Source organism: Piliocolobus tephrosceles, chromosome 19 (assembly GCF_002776525.5).
Source record: "Piliocolobus tephrosceles isolate RC106 chromosome 19, ASM277652v3, whole genome shotgun sequence".
Taxonomy (NCBI): domain Eukaryota; kingdom Metazoa; phylum Chordata; class Mammalia; order Primates; family Cercopithecidae; genus Piliocolobus; species Piliocolobus tephrosceles.
Window position 1 is genome coordinate 1,540,067 of NC_045452.1, and position 20,182 is coordinate 1,560,248.

Here is a 20,182-nt window from a genome sequence, read left to right on the forward strand (position 1 = left end):
GGCCCTTATCTTCTGACCATTGCTGCTGTTGCTCTGTGAGTCCTAGATTTTGTAGCCAAGCAGAGTTGTAGAGCGGTGGATAAAAAGAAAAGAAATTGGATGTATTTACAGCTCTCCTTGAGCAAGTATCAATATTTATGAAAGGAGAATTTAAACCAGAGAAGAGGAGGTGTACATAGCAGTAATCCTTTGTTGGAATGGAACTGTTGATATATTAGTGACAAAGTCAAAGGAAATTTAGGGGGCATAGGCCATTTCAGGCAGCATCAGTAATCTCCTACCATTTGGCAGAAGCTCCTTTGGGTTGTGATAGATTCCAAATAAAGAATTCAGAAATGGGGGAAGATTTAATTATAAGGCCTTGAACATGGATTATCCCCAGACCCTTGTCATTTCTCTCAGTGAGCTCTGATTTCTAGACTGCTTTGAAAACGCCATATTCATTTTGCTAACTTAGTATTTGGGGACCCTGTTCCTTGGCTGTTCTTTACTTGGAACCCTTCTCAGTCAAGTCTGTAGGATGGCTTTCTTTACCCACCACTCCCTCAATTTTGTTTAAAACACGCACGCAACCCTAAGGAGTCTCAAGAATAATCTTACTTGGTTTATGTGTTATTTATTGAGCATAGTTTGTTCCAGCCATTGTGTTAAATTGTAAATATTAGTGGATTGACTCCACTTTGTTGTGTTGTTTTCATTATTGAAAATAAATATAACTTTGTATTTGAAAAAAAAATGAGGTTATGATATGGGATGATGAAACACAGTAAAGTTGTACCTCAGTGTTTTGATTTAGTGCTTTTCTCATCTTATTTACACTTTTATCACTTTAATGTTTATCCACATGCATTTATCACTTTATTATTATCTTCAATAAACTAATTTGTAGAAAAGTTTCAGATTTGCAGCAGAAATGGAAAGGAAGGTACAGAGATGACATAACTTCTATTGCTCCTGTCCCTTACCCACATTGATAGGTATTGTGAGGACCTTATAATAATGATAGTCCTAATTCTTTCCTCCCATTCCTGTATTGTTGCTGTCTGTCATTTCACTTAGATACATGTATAAGTACACATCAGTGTATATAATAAAATATATTGTTGCCGTTACTATTTCGAACACACCCATTAGCTAAGAATAGTTTTTTAGGTTTTTATTTCAACCTCATTCATTCTCCACTGCTTTTTCTTTGTGTGGATCGGAGTTTCTGACCTGTATCATTTCCATTCTCTCAAGATTTTTCTTTGGCTGGGCGTGGTGGCTCACGCCTGTAATCCCAGCGCTTTGGGAGGCCGAGGTGGTGGATCACAACACAAGGTCAGGAGTTTGGACCATCCTGGCCAACATAGTGAAACGCCGTCTCTACTAAAAATACAAAAAAATTAGCCAGTCATGGGTGACAGGTGCCTGTAATCCCAGCTACTCAGGAGGCTGAGGCAGGATAATTGCTTGAACCCAGGAGGCGGAGGTTGCAGTGAGCCGAGATTGCACCATTGCACTCCAGCCTGGGCGACAGAGCGAGACTCCCTTGAACCCAGGAGGCAGAGGTTGCAGTGAGCCAAGACTGTGCCACTGCACTCCAGCCTGGGCAACAAAGCGAGACTCCGTCTCAAAAAAAAAAAAATTATTATTATTTTTTAAAATTTCTTACAAGGCAGGTCTACACATCTCAGTTGTTGTTTCAGTAAGTCTATTCTCTTCCACTACACAAGGATACTTTGGCAGGATACAGAATTCTAGGTTGGTGGGTTTTTTCTCTCATCACTTTATTTGACTCCTCTTATCTTGCTTGCCTGGTTTCTGAGAAGTCAGATACATTGTAATCCTTATCCTCTATAGAAAAGGTGTTTTCCCCCCCTTTGGCTTCTTGCAGGATGTGTTCTTTCTTTTCTTTATGTGTATTTTTTCTGTAGTTTGAATATGACACGTTTAGAGTAGTTTTGTTTTGTTTTTTGCTCTTGTTTTTATTTTGAGACGGAGTCTCACTCTGTGGCATAGGCTGGAGTGCAGTGGCACAATCTTAGCTCACTGCAACCTCCACCTCCTGGGTTCAAGCAGTTCTGCCTCAGCCCCCCTACTAGCTGGGATTACAGGCACACGCCACTATGCCTGGCTCATTTTTTGTACTTTTAGTAGAGACGGGGTTTCACTGTGTCAGCCAGGCTGATCTTGAACTCCTGACCTCAGATGATCTGCCTGCCTCAGCCTCCCAAAGTGCTGAGATTACAGGTGTGAGCCACCGCACCTGAACTTAGAGAAGTTTTTTGAGCATGTATTGTGCTTGGTGTTCTCTGAACTTCCTTAGATCTGTGGTTTGGTGTCTGACGTTAATTTGGATACATTTTCAGTCGTCGTTTCAAATATTTCTTCTCTTCCTTTCTTCTCCTCTTGGTATTTTCATTGTGTTTGTATTACACCTTTGGTAACTGTCCCAGAGTTCTTGGGTATTATCTTCTGTTTGTTTTTTTTTTTTGTCTTTTTTTTCCTTTAGTTTTCAGTTTGTATTGATACATCCTTAAGCTCAGAGATTCTTTTTTCGGTGGTGTCCAATCTCCTAATGAGCCCATCAGTGGCATTCTTCGTTTCTGTCATGATGCTTTGCTTTGTGGCTCTTCTTTTCATTTTTTCTTAGAATTCCCATCTCCCTGCTCACACTACCCACCTGTTGCTGCAAGCTGTCTGCTTTCTCCATTAGAGTCCTTCACATTAATCAGAATTGGTTTCTGTTTCCTGCCTGATAATTCCACTTCCCTGCCCTCTCTCAGTCTGGTTTCGATGAGTCTGGTTTGATGCTTGTTCTGTCTCTTCACGCTATTTTTTGCCTTTTAGTGTGCCTTGCAGTTTTTCTTGGTAGTTGGACAGGATGTACTGAGTGAAGTAGGCCTTTAGCAATGTGGTGGTGAGGGGTGGGAAAGGGGGAAGCATTCTTTAGTCTTAGGATTAGGTCTCAGCCTTTTGGTGAGCGCCTGCCTCTGGATGGTGAACTTCACACATGCTTCTCAGTTATCCCCGTACTCCTCATGGGACAAGATGGCTAGAGCAGACTGGAGTTGGGAATTCCCTTCCACTGGGTCAGTTAGGCTCTGATAAAACCCCATCTCTACTAAAAATACAAAAAAGTAGCCGTGTGTGGTGGCACACGCCTGTAGTCCCAGCTACTCGGGAGGCTTGAACCCAGGAGGTGGAAGCTGTAGTAAGTTAAGGTCGTGCCACTGCACTCCAGTCTGGGCCACTGAGCGAGACTCCATCTCAAAAAAGAAAAAAAAAATTAAGTGCTCTGGCCTGTTTCAGAATGGCTCCTTTCCAGGATGGTCTCCTGCTTCTGGCAAGGAAGGATTTTTCTCTGATATTCACTATGATAACCTGGTAGAACTCCAGAGGTAAATCTTAGAAGAATTGCTCCCTGCACACCATGAGTGGGTTCCCCTGGAGTTTTTAGCTCTCAGATTTGTTCACACTGAGGCACTGGCTTCCTTGCAGGTTTCTTCTCTGGTCAGTTGTGATACTCTGTATTCCTGGCTGTCTCCAGGTTTGGGTACTATGATTTGCCCTGTGACCTCATCTCTTTGAGGAATCTAAGAAGACTTGTTTCGTCTTCAGTGTGTTTACCTTGTTACTTGTTAAGTCGGACTTCCAAACTCCTCAGTGTCTCACACACTGAACCAGAAACCCATGTAGCACTGTTTTAAAGCCTCAATATGCATAAATAATACTTTGCCTTTTCCACCTTAATCTTTTCCATTGTTTTTTTTGTTTTTCGTCACTGCATCTTCTATTCAGAACCTATAGCTCTTGAGATCCTGTCATTGTCAGCACATCTTAAAATATTTTTATATTATGTTATCAGAATATGCTAAGGAATTAAATGAACTTTGAGAAGGTAATTGTTACCTACCAGGCTAGTCTTGAGCTCCTGGGTTCAAGCAGTCCTCCTGCCTCAGCCTCCCCAAGTGCTGGGATTACAGTTTGGGCCACCACACCCAGCCATGGTTACTTTTTTTTTTTTTTTTAATTTGGTAAAGTTTGAATGACGAAGTCTAAGGGTTGGCGTGAGTAGGGATTACTGGATTACTCTGTTAGCAGGCTCTGGGAATCCCATGGTCATGTAGAAACAGGGATTCCTCCACAATGGGGAGTGTGGTCATCTCCCTCAGTCGCAAACACACCTTGAGTTCAGGGAGACATCTCTCCACACTTGGGCCACCTTCACAGACCCTGGCCGGAGGCGAAACACACCTTGAGTTCAGGGAGACATCTCTCCACACTTGGGCCACCTTACAGACCCTGGCCGGAGGCGATGGCAAAGCTGTAACAGTGATGCCATTTAGCATTGCCTGGTATGCATCGTCCAGCACTGTGACGTGGAGCTCCAATACTCTGCCGTCCTCAAAGGGCATATTGTTGGATGTCTCCTCACACTTCCAGGCCCACACTCATGGCTGTTCATGATCACCCAGTGGCCAGAGTACACTCAGAAATGGAAGGCGATGTCTGAGCGCTCACCCGTCCCCGTGTGGAAATGCACCTGCAGCTGTGTGTTGTCGATGAAAGGGAGGATCAGTGTCCCTCTCTCCGGCAAGAACCAGTAGACAAGGACACAGGCCGTGTGTAGGGCACGGGCAACGGTGATACAGTTGTCTCCCTCTGGGCGGCTCCTCTGAATTGTGGCCGGTCTTCTCCATGGTTACTTTCAAAGCCGTGTTTTTGCCCTAGACATTAATGTAAGAAATATTTATTGCTTGCTTTTTACTAGGTGTTTTTCCAGACAAGAGGTTGAAGGCAAGGCGGAGTCCTTGCGTTTCAGATTGATATAATCTAATATCTAAAATTCAGGCTTATTTCTTTACAGTGTCTATTCTGGAAGCTTGGCTTTTATGTTAACTATGCATTTACTCGCCTTTTAAAAAATGCTAAGAAAGTGTCTTGTGCTTGTTTTCTTCTCACTACTTTTGGTTTGTTATTTTGTTTAGTAAATTTGTTTGGAAAGATGAATGTGGTTGCTTCTCCTTTTAGAGTCCAAGTGTAGTGTGGTACGGTCTTCAGAGGTTGTAAATTGCATCTAATATCTGAGGAAGAGGATCTTAATCGCATGTATGTGAACACAGGTGTAGCAGCACCCTGGAGTGATTTTTGGTGTGAGAACAACTGTGCTTCGAGCCGTCAATCTGTCTTCTGTTCTGGACCTATTTGGTCTCATGTTTTCTTGTGCTTTGTAATTCTTACTTTCAGTACATATTTATTGAGGGCCTATAACATGTCCGGTTTTAGATGCTGAGTATAGGAAGTCAAATAAGTTAAAGACAACTAAACTACTGTGTGGGCTCTGATAGGAATAGGACTATGCAAAAGGATACCTTGGGCACATAGCAAATACATCTAAATGAGACTTGGGATTGAGAACGGCTTCCCAGGACAGCAGAGCTTGAGTTAAATGTTGAAGAAGCAAGTGTAGAAATTAGCTTGGGCAGAGTTGATGGATCTTAGAGGAGAAGCAGCATTCTAGACACTGGAAACTGTTTTAACTCTTGGTTTCTAGTCTAGGCGGATAGACTAAGGGTCTAATCTAGAGATAAACCAGATAGGAGGTTAACATTTAATTAAATGAGAGATGATGATGACTCTGAACTAGACTGGTGACGGTGGGAATAAAGAATAGGGGCCATAAAAGAGATGTTAAAGAGAAAGGAAAAGAGATAAGATCCACAGAAACTGGTGAGTAGTTCAAAGTGGGAGTGTGGGAAAGGCTTCGGTGCTCCTTCCCAGAATTCTGCTTTGGGTGGCTGAAATACAGAGGAATTTTCTTTTTAACCGTGTATCAAGCTAAGCGATTAGTAAATAAACCCTCAGGTAGCCATCATATATATAGCTTCAGCAGTTTCCAAGGGAAGGCCAGTCTTGTTTTACCTGTTTCCCCCCTTCCCAGATTATTTGAAGCAAATCCCAGATATCATATCATTTCATCCATAAATATATCCATTTATCTGTCCAAAAGACACTGGTCTTTAAAAAAACAAAAACCTGCAATATATGATCACACATAAAAAGATTAAACAGAATTCCTTAATGTTGTCAAATTTCATATTTCCGTAGTAGTCCTCCCTACTTTTTATAATTTGTTTAAAGTCACATTCAAATAAAGTTCATATGTTGTCAATGGTTCTGTTCTTTTAATTTTTTTTTTTTTCCCACCTTGAAACAGAGTCCCTCTCTCTGTCTCCCAGGCTGGAGTGCAGTGGTGCGATTTCGGCTCACTGCAACTTCCGCCTCCCGAGTCCAAGGGATTCTCCTGCTTCAGCCTCTCAAGTAGCTGGAACTGAGGTATGTGCCACCATGCCCAGCTAATTTTTATATTTTTAGTGGAGACAGGGTTTTACCATATTGGCCAGGCTGGTCTCAAACTCCTGGCCTCAGGTGATCTGCCCGCCTCAGCCTCCCAAAGTGTTGGGATTACAGGCGTGAGCCACCACGCCCGGCCTCAGTATTTTTTTATTCTATAGTTTCCCCCTTTTTCTTGCAGTTTATGTTTTGGAGAAACCATGTTTCTCTTTTTCTGTAGATTTTCCCAGCTTGGAAGTTGTTGATTTTATCTCCATTGAATCATTTAACATGTTCTTCTGTTCCCTCTATGTCCTGTAAATTGGTGGTTAAATTTGATCAAATTCAGATTTATGTTGGGGGAACACAATTTTTTTTTAATTGTACTTTAAATTCTAGGATACACGTACAGAACGTGCAGGTTTGTTACATAGGTATACATGTGCCATGTTGGTTTCCTGCACCCATCAACTCGTCATTTACATTAGGTACTTCTCCTAATGCTAACCTTCCCCCAGCTCCCCACCCCCCGACAGGCAGCTGTGTGTAATGTTCCCCACCCTGTGTCCATGTGTTCTCATTGTTCAATTCCAGCCTAAGAGTGAGAATGTGCGGTGTTTGGTTTTCCGTCTTTGTGATAGTTTACTGAGAATGGTGGTTTCCAGCTTCATCCATGTCCCTGCAAAGGACATGAACTCATCCTTTTCTTATGGCTGCATAGTATTCCATGGTGTATATGGGTCACATTTTCTTTGTCCAGTCTATCATTGATGGACATTTGGGTTGGTTCCAAGTCTTTGCTATTGTGAACAGTGCTGCAGTAAACATACATGTGCATGTGTCTTTATAGCATCATGATTTATAATCCTTTGGGTGTATACCCAGTAATGGGATCGCTGGATCAGATGGTATGGTGTCCGGAATTTATTCCTTCTGCTGGGTTCTTGGTCTCACTGACTTCAAGAATAAAGCCGCGGACCTCATGGTGGGTGTTACAGCTCTTAAAGGTGGCACGTCCAGAGTTTGTTCCTTCCAGTGGGTTCATGGTCTCGCTGACTTCAGGAGTGAAGCCGCAGACCCTTGCGGGTGAGTGTTACAGCTCTTAAAGGTGGTGTGGACCCAAAGAGTGAGCAGCAGCAAGATTTATTATGAAGAGCTGAAGAACAAAGCGTGGAAGGGGACGAGGGCGAGTTGCTGCTGCTGGCTTGGGTAGCCAAGCTGGTGTGAGATGGTATCTCATTGTGGTTTTGATTTGCATTTCTCTGATGACCAGTGGTGATGAGTATTTTTTCATGTGTCTGTTGGCTGCATAAATATCTTCTTTTGAGAAGTGTCCATTCATATCCCTTGCCCACTTTTTGATGGGGTTGTTTTTTTCTTGTAAATTTGTTTAAGTTGTTTGTAGATTCTGAATGTTAGCCCTTTGTCAGATGGGTAGATTGCAAAAATGGGGGAATACAAATTCTTAATGGATGGTGATGGAAGTAGTCACATAATGTCTGCTGTCTCTGAGATGTGAGCAGACATTGATGGTTATTGCCTAGATCCTAGATCCATTATTTTCTAGGGCTTGCACAGTGGCGATTTTTTTCTTTTTTTAGTATTAGTACCTTCAGAGTGCACAGTACTTACACAATGGCAATAATTTAATTTTTGGTCATTCATTTTTCAAAGATAACTGGAATATCTTTATAAACAGAAACTTCTTATCAAACATTTGATTATCCCAAATACAGTTCAAACAAGTAAGATAAAAGCATGTTTATTCCCCCCTTATTTCATAGTAAAAGTTTTCAAAATACTGAGTTTGTTCCTAGCGAAAAATACTGTTTCTTTTTCTTTCTTTCTTTCTTTCTTTTAAAATTGAAATTAGAGACCTGGTCTCCGTATGTTGCCTAGGCTGATCTCAAACCCCTGGGCTCGAATGATCCTCTTGCCTCCGCCTCTGAAAGTGCTGAGATTACAGGCATGAGCCGCTGCACCCGGATGAGAAAAATAATGTTTTTATGTGTGTGTGCGTGCGTGTGACTGTGCGTGTATGTGTGTGTGCACGTGTACCCGTGTGCGTGTGTGTGAGCGTGTGTGTGCGTGTGAGTGTGTGTGCATGTGTGCATGTATAAAAGCAGCGGAGTCATGTGCGAGTGCTTAGGGAATAGGCGTGGTGGGGAAATGTGCTCAAGAGAGACAAATGTTTGGAGTGGCCTTTAGGAGGACAGGAGAGGGGTTGTGGAGCTTGGTTGATGATGGAGATAGCTTATAGTGGTATCGGTGTACATGTGTGAGTCTACTGGTTTTCATTTTTCTAGTGCTCAGATAACTGCCTAGGAGAACATATAAATGCTGTAATTATTCATCAGGGTTGGGATTTTGCATGGAGTGAAAGAAGGATTGGTGGGGTAGAGGAGAGTCTGGAATCATGGGGAGAATGACTGAAGTGACTGATCATGGTGGCAGGGGGACGGTCCAGAGTGGATATGGAGAGAAATGCACAGTGGTTGGTACAAAGAAGGTCCTCAGTCAATATATGGTAGAATTAATAGGTAAAGGGAACTAAAAGATTGGAAGAAAATATAGTATTACAAGGACTAGAGATTCCAGTGTAGTCAGAATAGGTATTTTGGATATGAATGACATGCGACATAGTAAGATAAAAGACAGGAGGTGAGGATTTGAGAGCACGGCATATGAAGATCTCACAGGGAGGCTGGGCGCGGTGGCTCACAGCTGTAATCCCAGCACTTTGGGAATCCGAGGTAGTCGGATCACTTGAGCCCAGGAGTTCAAGACCAGCCTGGCCAATATGGCAAAACCTCATCTCTACCAAAAAAAAAAAAAAAAAAAAAAGATCTCACAGGGAGCATCTCTGGATTAGCTTATGCAGAGTAAGTTATATCTGGGGGTTGATTTACGGAAGATAAAAAGGAACTATACAGCGTTGGATGAGTTCTAAGTAAGGATTTCACAACCATTTAGGTTGATGGTGGGAGGGAGAGAAGGAGATTACAACTTATTATAAAGAAATGGGTAGGTTGGTGAATAACAGGGAGAAGCAGAGAACTAGAGCTTGATTGCATGAGCCTCAAAAGATGTTTTCATTCATGGTCAGAGTGGCAGTAAGAAGTCCTGTACGGCCAGTGGAAGACTAAGCCACCATTAGTCTGGTCTCTAGGGAAGGACTTTCTCCTTAGGAGAAAAAATAGTTTAGTTACAATAAAGAGAAGGAAAATAGTGCCAAATTGCTATGTAGAGGTTAAACCCCCACCAGCATAGAGTTTATACCCCCACCAAGTGTCTGAGAGTATTCATTTCCTATATGGGACATTCTTTTTTTTTTTTTTTTTTTTTTTTTGAGACAGAGTCTCGCTCTGTTGCCCAGGCTGGAGTGCATTGGCCGGATCTCAGCTCACTGCAAGCTCCGCCTCCCGGGTTCACGCCATTCTCCTGCCTCAGCCTCCCGAGTAGCTGGGACTACAGGCGCCCGCCACCTCGCCCAGATAGTTTTTTGTATTTTTTAGTAGAGACGGGGTTTCACCGTGTTAGCCAGGATGGTCTTGATCTCCTGACCTCGTGATCTGCCCGTCTCGGCCTCCCAAAGTGCTGGGATTACAGGCTTGAGCCACCGCGCCCGGCCCCCTATATGGGACATTCTTTACCACAGGGCTGATGATAGTTTTCCTTTTTATTAAATTTATAATTGGTACATTGGAACTTGATTCACATCATTCTGTTTTCAGAGTCTGGCTTCTGAAATGCTGCTGTTGTCATTTTATCTGCATTACTTCTTTCATAGGTCAGGCCTCTTACAGTTGTCAAACTTCTGTTGAGCTCTATATGAAAAATGCACATAACCTATACCCGCATTTGTTTAGCAAAATGGTGTGCATGGTTTCCTGGTGAACATTGCAAATGTGTATCTATAGTAGTGGCCCTACCTTTCTGCGCCCTCCCTCTCTTCCCACATGTCCTTTGGCCATCCTTCCATCTGGCACGCTTATTCTGCCCCCTAATTCTTCAAGATGCTCCATCAGCCAATTTATCCTCCATCAGCCCTTGTAGTTCATCACACTCAATTATCTCTAACCCTCTCCCACCTCCACCCCCACCACATACCCCAGTGCCCCTGCCTCTCAGGGTGTGATTGATTTTCCTTCTCCTTCTGCCAGCTTTCTCTCTGGGTTAGACTGCCCTGTCAGATTGTAGTGCTGAGGAAAGAAGTGTTCCATCCTAAGCCTCACTTGTACTCTGTACACCTGGAGTTGTTTCTCAGCATCCAGCCAAGGCTTCTTTGAAAACACTCACTGGGGAAAAGAACAAGGTTGCATCATTCCTGTAGGTCATGGCTGCAGTGTCTCTTGCTGGTTTTAAAAACAGCTCACTCCTTGGCTCTCAAATGTCCCTTGAAACAATTGCATTGGGTACATAAGTCATAATAGTTACAGTCAATCATTGCCTACTATTTATATATATTTCATTATTTGCCATAATTATGCTAATGCATATCATTAAACCAGATTAACTCCGTTAGTTTTATTTGATCACAACAGTGATCTGTGAGTGCTCTGTCTGTAGTTCCTTGTGCATGCTGCATGATCGAGTGCTCACAACTTAAAGGGAATCCTGGTGGACCTGACAGTGTTGATCTTTTGCTAGCTCCTGAATGCTGTATCTGTTTTTGCTAAAGCTGGGGTAAAAAAGAAAACCCTGAAATTTGAGTACCCGTTTAATCAGACACTTAATATACCTTATTTCATTTAGCTCTTAGAACTCTGATGTATATAGGACTGTTATTTCTTTTATAGGTCAAGAAACTGAAACTTACAGTAATTAATTGAACTATTCTGGTCTTTGAGGATATTTGGTTTTGAGCTATTTCAAATGAAGACAATAATACCTCACAAGGTTGATGGGAGGATTATAGTGTGTATGTAAAACATGAGTCATAGTGCCTGACACAGCAGTTGTTGTACATACATGTTTCCTGTTCTCAGTAAATTAATGGTGTAGAACACTCTTCAAAACATTATATGTTTTGTTTCAACTTCATCATCTCTAAAAGTGATCCATTCCATCAGGAGCTATGGCATAAAATTGTTTGCATGTAAATCTTGAATAACTACCAGCAGTTCCTTGCTTTTATATACTACTGTTTCACCTGAATTCAATAAATTAAAATAGGAGCATAGAAAACTATATTTATATTTTGAATTTATATTTTGAATAGTATCATTGGAGCGTTACTTAAAATGGAAAAAAAAAAAAGACTAACGTGGTAATTCTTACTGATGCCTGTTGTAGCATCAAACACGTTTTCTGGTATCCCTTGTATTTTTTCACAGATTTTTTTGGGGGAGGGGTGCGGCTTATTGAGATACTCACAAACCGTACAGTTAACTCATTTGAAGTCTACAGTTCAGTGGTTTTAGTATATTTTTTGGGGGGAGGGGTGCGGCTTATTGAGATATTCACAAACCGTACAGTTAACTCATTTGAAGTCTACAGTTCAGTGGTTTTAGTATATTTAGAGTGCGCAGCCATGACCAGAGTCAATTTTAGAACATTTTCATGTTCTAAACCCTTCAGCAAGCACACTCCACTCACTTTTTTCCCCATCCTCTGGAAACCACTGAGCTTTGTGCCTGTGTGGATTTGCCCACTGTGGACCTTTCCTGTAAGTGGAATCATACAGCCACACTGTGGCCCTTTGTGCCTGGCTTTTTCACTTAGCAGAATGTTTTTATGGTTTATTTATGTTGTAGCAGGTATTAGTATTTCATTCCTTTATTGCCAGATACCATTCCATTGTATGACTGATACCACATTTGGTTCATCTGTTCCATCAGTTGTTGGACATTTGGGTTGTTTCTACTTTTTGGCTGTTATCCGTAACACTGCTATGAATATTCCTGTAAAAGTTCTGGCAGGGTATGGTGGCTCATGCCTGTAATCCCAGCACTTTGGGAGGCCAAGGCAGGCTGACCACGAGGTCAGGAGATTGAGACCATCCTGGCTAACACAGTAAAAACCCATCTCTACTAAAAATACAAAAAATTAGCCAGGCGTGGTGGTGGGCGCCTGTAGTCCCAGCTACTCGGGAGACTGAGGCAGGAGAATGGCGAGAACCCAGGAGGCAGAGCTTGCAGTGAGCCGAGATCGTGCCACTGCACTCCAGCCTGGGCGACAGAGCGAGACTCCATCTCAAAAAAAAAAAAAAGTGTTCTTTGTGTGCTCCTAGGTTTTTATTTCTTTTGGGTATATAGCTAGTTGAATTTCTGGGTCATATGATTACTGTGTTTAACCTTTTAAGGAATTGCCAGACTGTTCCAAAGTCACTGCATTACTTTACATTCTCACCAGCAGTGTATGAGGATTCCAGTGTTTCCACATCCTCGCCAACACTTGTTTTTTATTTTTATTTTTAAAGAAACAGGATTTTGCTCTGTTGCACAGGCTGGAATGCCATGACGTGATCAAAGCTCACTGCAGCCTCAAACCCCTGAGCTCAAGCAGCCCTCCCACCTCAGCCTCCTGAGTACCTGGGACTGCAGGCGCCACCATGCCCGGCTAATTTTTATTTTTATTTTTATTTTTATTTTTATTTTTATTTTTTGAGACGGAGTCTTGCTCTGTCACCCGGGCTGGAGCGCAGTGGCCGGATCTCAGCTCACTGCAAGCTCCGCCTCCCGGGTTTCCGCCATTCTCCTGCCTCAGCCTCCGGAGTAGCTGGGACTACAGGTGCCCGCCACCTCGCCCGGCTTGTTTTTTTGTATTTTTAGTAGAGACGGGGTTTCACCGTGTTAGCCAGAGTGGTCTCGATCTCCTGACCTCGTGATCCGCCCGTCTCAGCCTCCCAAAGTGCTGGGATTACAGGCTTGAGCCACCGCACCCGGCTAATTTTTATTTTTTGTATAGGCTGGGTCTCACTGTGATTCCCCCACCTCACCCTCTGATGACAGGTGTGAGCTGGCACACCCAGCGTTATGTGTCTTTTTGAGTGTGACTTGAACAGAGACGTGTTCATGTCAGTATTGATGACAGTCAGATGCTTTATTGTTACCCACAAATACAACAGATTCTGTATGGTGTTTTTCCTGGTACATTTCTAAGCATGCACTCTTACCTCTGAGCTACATCCCCACCTCGTGTGTGACATTTCTGGTTGCCTAAGTACCGCACTGATTTTTGGGTGGAATGCTAATATCGTTGGCAAACTGCAGAGTTAATTCTTTGAACTGATATGAACAATATCACTTTCTGGTTAAAGTCAATATGTGTGTGAAGGCCTCATATGGCTGATCTAAAAAATCTTTAGAAACACTTTTCATGTGTAGTCTGTCTCAATAATAGTGTGTGGATTTTAAAGGAATGCTATACCCAGTTTGGGGAAGGTTTATATGTAGAGCTGATAAAGGTATTTTAAAGGTTGTCAGTAACACATGTCAACTCAAACCATGTGTTGATTTGGTCAAAGAAGTTAAAATTACGTTTTAGAGTTACATTCTCCCCTGTCATCACGTTGTTTTTGTCTTCCTTATTGTTGTTCTTTAAACAGACTCTGGCTCTGTTGCCCAGGCTGGAGTGCAGTGTCGCAATCACTGCTCACTGCAGCCTTCACCTCCTGGGCTCAAGCAGTCCTCACACCTTAACCTCACAAGTAGCTGGGACTGCAGGTGCACGCTGCCATGCCCGGCTCATTTTTGTATTTTTTGTAGAGACAGGGTTTTTGTATGTTCCCCAGGGCTGGTCTTGAACTCTGGAACTCACGCGATCCACCCACCTCGCCCTCCCAAAGTACTGGAATTATAGGCATGAGCCACTGTGCCTGGCCGCCTGTCATCACAGTGTTACTGTGAATATCTAAATACAATTGAATGCATTATCAAGGAGGTGCTGTTGTTGAAAATTGGCTCTTTTAGGGGGAGGTGATGAAAAAAACTTAGCTATTATGATGGTTTGTGCAATACACAGCCTGTTTCTGTAATACTAAAATTTCATGGTTTGGGGACAATGGGGAGCGAATCTAAAAAGGTTCCTTAAAAGGGTGGTAATGAAAAATAGGTTGAGAAATAGTTCCCTAGCGCATAAAACAGATGCTAGAATATAACTAAGGTCACTAGAGATCATTTAGTCAGACCTTTTCCCCTAGTGTTTTAAAGTAAGGCACAGAGTAAAATAACTTATTTTGTTAAATAGGTAGTACTTACTCTGTGTCAAGCCACTTTCTCTATCCGTGAGGGTAAAAATAAATAAATAAATAAATAAATTGAAGAGGCCTTTTGCTTCTCTTGGAAGAATGAACGGTTAAGCATGGTGTGACTATTGTTCTGTCAAGGTGAGTGGGAACACAGAGGAAAGGCCACTCACATTAAGTCAGTTTGAACGAAGGCAAGGAAGGATCCAGGAGACGTCATGCTCTGAGTCCAGACCCATCCTTCTAGGCAACTGTAGTGGAATTCGGTTGTTTTTCAAACTTGAGTGTGTTTGAGAACCATTGGATTGCTTAATTTGAAATGCAGCTTCTGAGGCCGGGTTCTGAAGACTGATGCAGGCAGAACCTTGCTTTAGGATTCACTGCTTTACGTGGTGGCAGTACAGTAGACATTCTTCAGGGGAAAACACTAGTCTAATTTTTCCTTTTGGACACTAACCCTTTAGGCTGTTGCCTGAATCACTTTCCCAGAAGTCTAGAAATAAGTTCACCCCAACCATGGATTAGAACCCCCACCCACTTTTTATGTCCCCCTCCCCCCACACTCCCCGTGGCTGCGCTGTCACTCCTGTCTTGTTTTATGTTCCGTTTGTGTGTATTTTCTTGAGCACTTTCTCTTGTGGTCATTTTGGGTGTGGGATACCTTTACCTACTGCTGTTTATAATAAAGGCAGTGAGTCTCGTCTTTTTTTTCCTAGTCAGAGAGTATTTCGTTAAATCCTGGGTGTTACAGTCAAAGGATAGTGTCAAGTCAGGGGGGACTTGAGGAGAGCAGCCAGCATTATCTGGGACTGATGGAAAGAAAGGAAGGAACACACATGGGGTATTGTTCAAGTATGAGCTAACCTGCTTCTCACTGATGTTGTAGAGCTGATGTTGAAACTCAGAAGCCTGCAGGGCCAGACAGGTGACTAACTTAATGGAGGGGATGGGGCCTGATGTGCGGTTAATGAGCTGGAGGATCCATGTCCAGTCTGAGAGGCAGCCCCCTGTTAGTGCCAGCTGAGTCATGAAGAACTGTCAATCAGTCAGACTTGATTTTTCAAGAAAAGGGAGATATCCAGATTATTTTTTTTTAAGCTCCTCCAAAGTTTTTTTTTTTTTTTTTAAATGTTGGACAACCAGTGAAAAACAAGACAAAACTGCAGACCAAAACAAACATTGCTGCCTGCTACCAGTTTGCAATTTCTTATGCATTCCATGAAACTGACTAGTTGACAGTCTTTTCAGATTGACAGTCCATGAACACGAATTTGCTTGTATTTGTAAGACTCAGACCTTGGCAGAAAGATCGGAAAGCAAGGTAGAATTTGGAGACTGGTTGTATAATTGCAAGATCACACTTTTGTGAATTGCTGATTAGAATTAGTCAAACTAATTGTAGTCAGCAATTCACAAAAGTAAGATCCATGGTGCAGTGCCTCTTCTCTCATCTCTAAGTTTAGGAAACCCTGAGCACCTTTTGAACTGCGTAATCTGACAAGAAAGATGTCTGGGGAATTAGCAAGTTCTGTTTTTGTTTGGTCCAGTGAAAATTCTGGACAGGCCACAAACACATTTTTCCTAGACTAAACTCACTAGAGCTCTTTTAATTCTTAAAAAAAAAAAAAAAAAAAATCAATAGGAGCAGGACCATCCAACTTAATCCAGTGAAACAGTGGTTTTTTTCTCGTAGTCATCCTGTCCCTTGTATTATACAGTGTCTCTCTGGCCAAATTAATTAATACATCAGATGTTCTGAAACACACTGTAATAAAGTGGATTTGGGGTCATAGCTATGAATTATCAGTTATCCTCCAAGAGTGCTGGGCAAAGCAGAGGTAAAATTCTGAAACTTTTTTAGTTTATTTCTTTTCTTTCCCTTCTTTCTTTCCTTTTCTCCCTCCCTCCCTCCTTCCCACATCCTCCCTTCCCCCTTCCTTTCTCCCTTCCTCCCTTCCTTCCTTCCTTCCTTCCTTCCTTCCTTCCTTCCTTCCCTCCCTCCCTCCCTCCCTCCCTCTTTCTTTCTCCCTCTGTCACCCAGGTGGGAACACAGTGGCGCCATCTCAGCTCACTGCAGCCTCCTGAGCTCAAGAGATTCTCCTGCCTCAGCCTCCTGGGTAGCTGGGACTACAGGTGCATGCCACTGCACTCAGTTAATTTTTTATATTTTTAGTAGAGATGAGGTTTCACCGTGTTAGCCAGGATGGTCTTGATCTCCCGATCTCGTGATCCGCCTGCCTCGGCCTCCCAAAGTGCTGGGATTACAGGCGTGAGCCACCGCGCCCAGCCTTGAGTTTCTTGATATACCATTTGCTGTTAGCTTAAATTATACCAACACAGCCCAGGCTTAATTCAACATTTAAATAAGGTTCTGTGCCCAATAATCCAACACAGCACTTCTGTTACAGCCGCAATATTAGTTGTGTCTAGTTCATAAATAAACTGCAGTGACGCAAGAAGGACTCGGGTTGCTGGTTCCACCTTTGACTTGTAAACTTCCGTAATGGTCTTTCATCAGATGCCTAAGCTGCTAGAGCATCCCTTATGAATTAACCGGCCACTCTCTGGGAAGCTGCTTTTGTACCACTTCAGGTTCTGACAACCTTCTTCTCAAGTTGAGCTGTGCCTACTTCTGAAATGCCTGTGCGATGCTGAGTTTGTCTCCAGTGAGTCTTCCCCAGGCAGGGAAGTCCTGCGGGACCAGTATCAGTCCTCGGTCAGGAAGAGGCTGTATAAATAGTGGGTGCTCACACTCTAGAGAAGGGGGCAGAGGAGAAGGGAAGTGTTGAGCCCCAGATGTGAACTCCTCCTATTTTTGTTTCAAGGTAATTAATGTTTCCTTAAGTGAGCTAAGCCCTGGGCTCTTGCACCTCTGACTTTCAGGCCTGAATCAGCAATCTTTACGCAGGAGCTGGGGGTGGGGGAAAGGATTTTGTATTTCATGTCATCCCCAAATGAACGAAGTAGTATGAGAGCAGCACTTTCTGAAGCTTGGACTTGAGGCTGGAGAATGGGTTGTGGAAGGTGGAAATTTTTCTTTTAAAATCCTGGTGACTTGGGGAGAACTGGTCTCTCTGCCTAGTCTCTTGTTGCAGTCTAATGACTGCAGCTCTCAGAGAGCGGTTGGATTTTCTGGTGTTGGTTTCTCGTTCTCTGCTGAGTGTTTGCGCGATTAGATGGTCTTGCCCCTGTCTGCTGTTCTGCCTTCCCTGTCTTCCCCTTCCCCCTTGGCCTCCTAAATTAGATACATTCCCCCTCTGCTCCCAGACGTCTCCATCTCCTCATCCCCTGACAGAGCAATCATTTATCAAGTTGTTTCACGCGTTGTCGGGAGGGGGGCCCTGGGGACTCAGTTTGTTTCGTCCCTTTGTTGAAGCTCCACGGGATCAGCCAGCTTAGTCTCCAGCCAACTGCTGAGAGTTGCCGGACTCCAGGAGCAAATGTTAAAGGGGCCGCCTTTCATCTACTTGCTGTGACTTCAACCTTTCTATTTAAATTCCAGCTTATTGGAACTCACATACATACACTTCCTCGACATGTTTTTGATCATATATTTCTTTTTCATTATATACCTCCCCATCCATACCATCACCGAGGACCTGAAATAGATTTTTAATAATATATTACCGTAGACATATTTTGTAAGTAGGAGTTCCTGCTTTTTTATGATGTCTTTTTAGATATGCTTTGACTTATCAAGGTGTCACACTGTTCACTGTCCCTAGAAATTTCTAAATAGTATAGGGATTTAAAAAAAGATTTTAAAGTTTGTCAGACTTTAAAATGCAAGGTGAGTATCACTGCTTCTCAATAGGAGTGATGCAGGTTTTCCAGTGTCTGTACAACGATAAAAGGAAAAATTTCCTTCGACTTCAAGGATGTATAGTGTGAATGTTAACCAGTGTTGACCATGAATTTGAAAGATGGATGTTACTTACTGTAACTTAATAGTTTAAAAGGACAGTGTGTCTTTTGTGGAGTAATAGAAATGAGACTTTAATGTTAATGAAAATTTTTTTCTGTGATCTAGGAATATTTCCTCCCAATATTTTATTATGAAAACTTTCAAATAAACAGAAAAGTTGAAAGAATTGTACATTATATGTGGGGTTTTAAAAATGCATTTCTTTAGCAAGCTGAATATAACATGCAGTAATATAGTGCACACTAAAGTTGTGCTTGGAAGCACAGTAACAACAAAAATGCCCCAGATGACATGCGTTACAAACAGAACATTTCTAAAACGAGTCCCTTTCAACCTGAACAGGGCTCAAAGCTGAGCCCAGAACCTAAAGTTGTGTAGTATTGAGTTTAGTGGGGAAAATGTTTTCCCTTCTCATCACGTTTTTTCGGTTGAAAATATTTAATCACTTTGATGAGACTTGTCGACTGACAAGTAGTTTATAATGAGAGTAAATTGTCCTTAGTGCCATGATTAGGTTCCTGTATTTGGAGTCTCTTAAAACAACTTAATTTAACATCAAAATGAGCCCAGAATGTTTTCCCTTAATGCAAGCTTGTCCAACCCACCCACCCGCAGGCCGCCTGCAGCCTAGGACGGCTTTGAGGCCAACACAAATTCATAAACTTTCTTAAAACATTTTGAGATTTATTTTTATTTTTTTGCAAATTTTTTTTAAAAACTCATCAGGTATCATTAGTGTTAGCGTAGTTTATGTGTGGCCCAAGACAATTCTTCTTCTTCCAATGTGGGCCAGGGAAGCCAAAAGATTGAATAACCCTGTCGTAAGGTATGTCCTTATTATTGGGATGATTTCCAGCTGAAAAACTTCAGTGTGTTATTTCTTACTAATTTTTCACAATGAAACTTAATAAATTGTAATTGTTAAGAAAAAAGTGGTTTTCTTTTTTTCTTATATGAATACTGTTCGCTGGATGTGGTGGCTCGTGCATGGGATCCCAGCACTTTAGGGGAGGATCACTTGAGGCCAGGACTTGGAGACCAGCCTGGGCAACAGTGAGACCTCATCTCTACACGTTATTTTTTTTTTTTTTTTTTTTTTGAGAAGGAGTCTTGCTCTGTCGCCCAGGCTGGAGCGCAGTGGCCGGATCTCAGCTCACTGCAAGCTCCGCCTCCCGGGTTTATGCCATTCTCCTGCCTCAGCCTCCCGAGTAGCTGGGACTACAGGCGCCCGCCACTTCGCCCGGCTAGTTTTTTGTATTTTTAGTAGAGACGGGGTTTCACCGTGTTAGCCAGGATGGTCTCAATCTCCTGACCTCGTGATCCGCCCGTCTCGGCCTCCCAAAGTGCTGGGATTACAGGCTTGAGCCACCGCGCCCAGCCGTTATTTTTTTTAAAGTATATATATATAAAAGCAAGAAGACCTTGCATTAATTCTGAAAATTAATGTGTACTACTTGCTAGGTATTTTTCTAGCAGTGAATAAAACACATAAAAACCCTTTTGGAACATGGATTCTATGGGAGAAGAAAGACTCCCCCCGCCTTTTTTTTTTTTTTTTTTTTTTTGGATGTTCCATATAGCTAGTATTGGCAAATATTTTCTGTAAAGGGTCAGATATTAAATATTTTAGGCTTTGAGTGCCAGATAATTTCTGTTGCAGTTACTGAATTTACTACAGAAATGAATGGGCAAGGCTGTGTTTCAGTAAAGCTTTATTTATACTAACAGGTGTTAGACCATAGCTTACTAAC

At 42.4% G+C, this 20,182-nt stretch overlaps 2 protein-coding genes across 2 annotated transcripts in view; one reads left to right on the plus strand and one right to left on the minus strand.

Moving 5' to 3' along the window:
- MICAL3 (microtubule associated monooxygenase, calponin and LIM domain containing 3) overlaps window positions 1–20,182 on the minus strand; it is a 1,031,057-nt gene that overhangs the window by 503,672 nt on the left and 507,203 nt on the right. The gene's annotated exons all lie outside the window — the stretch shown is intronic.
- Window positions 1–20,182, plus strand: part of LOC111526405 (cat eye syndrome critical region protein 2) — a 193,565-nt gene that overhangs the window by 57,234 nt on the left and 116,149 nt on the right. The window lies entirely within an intron of this gene.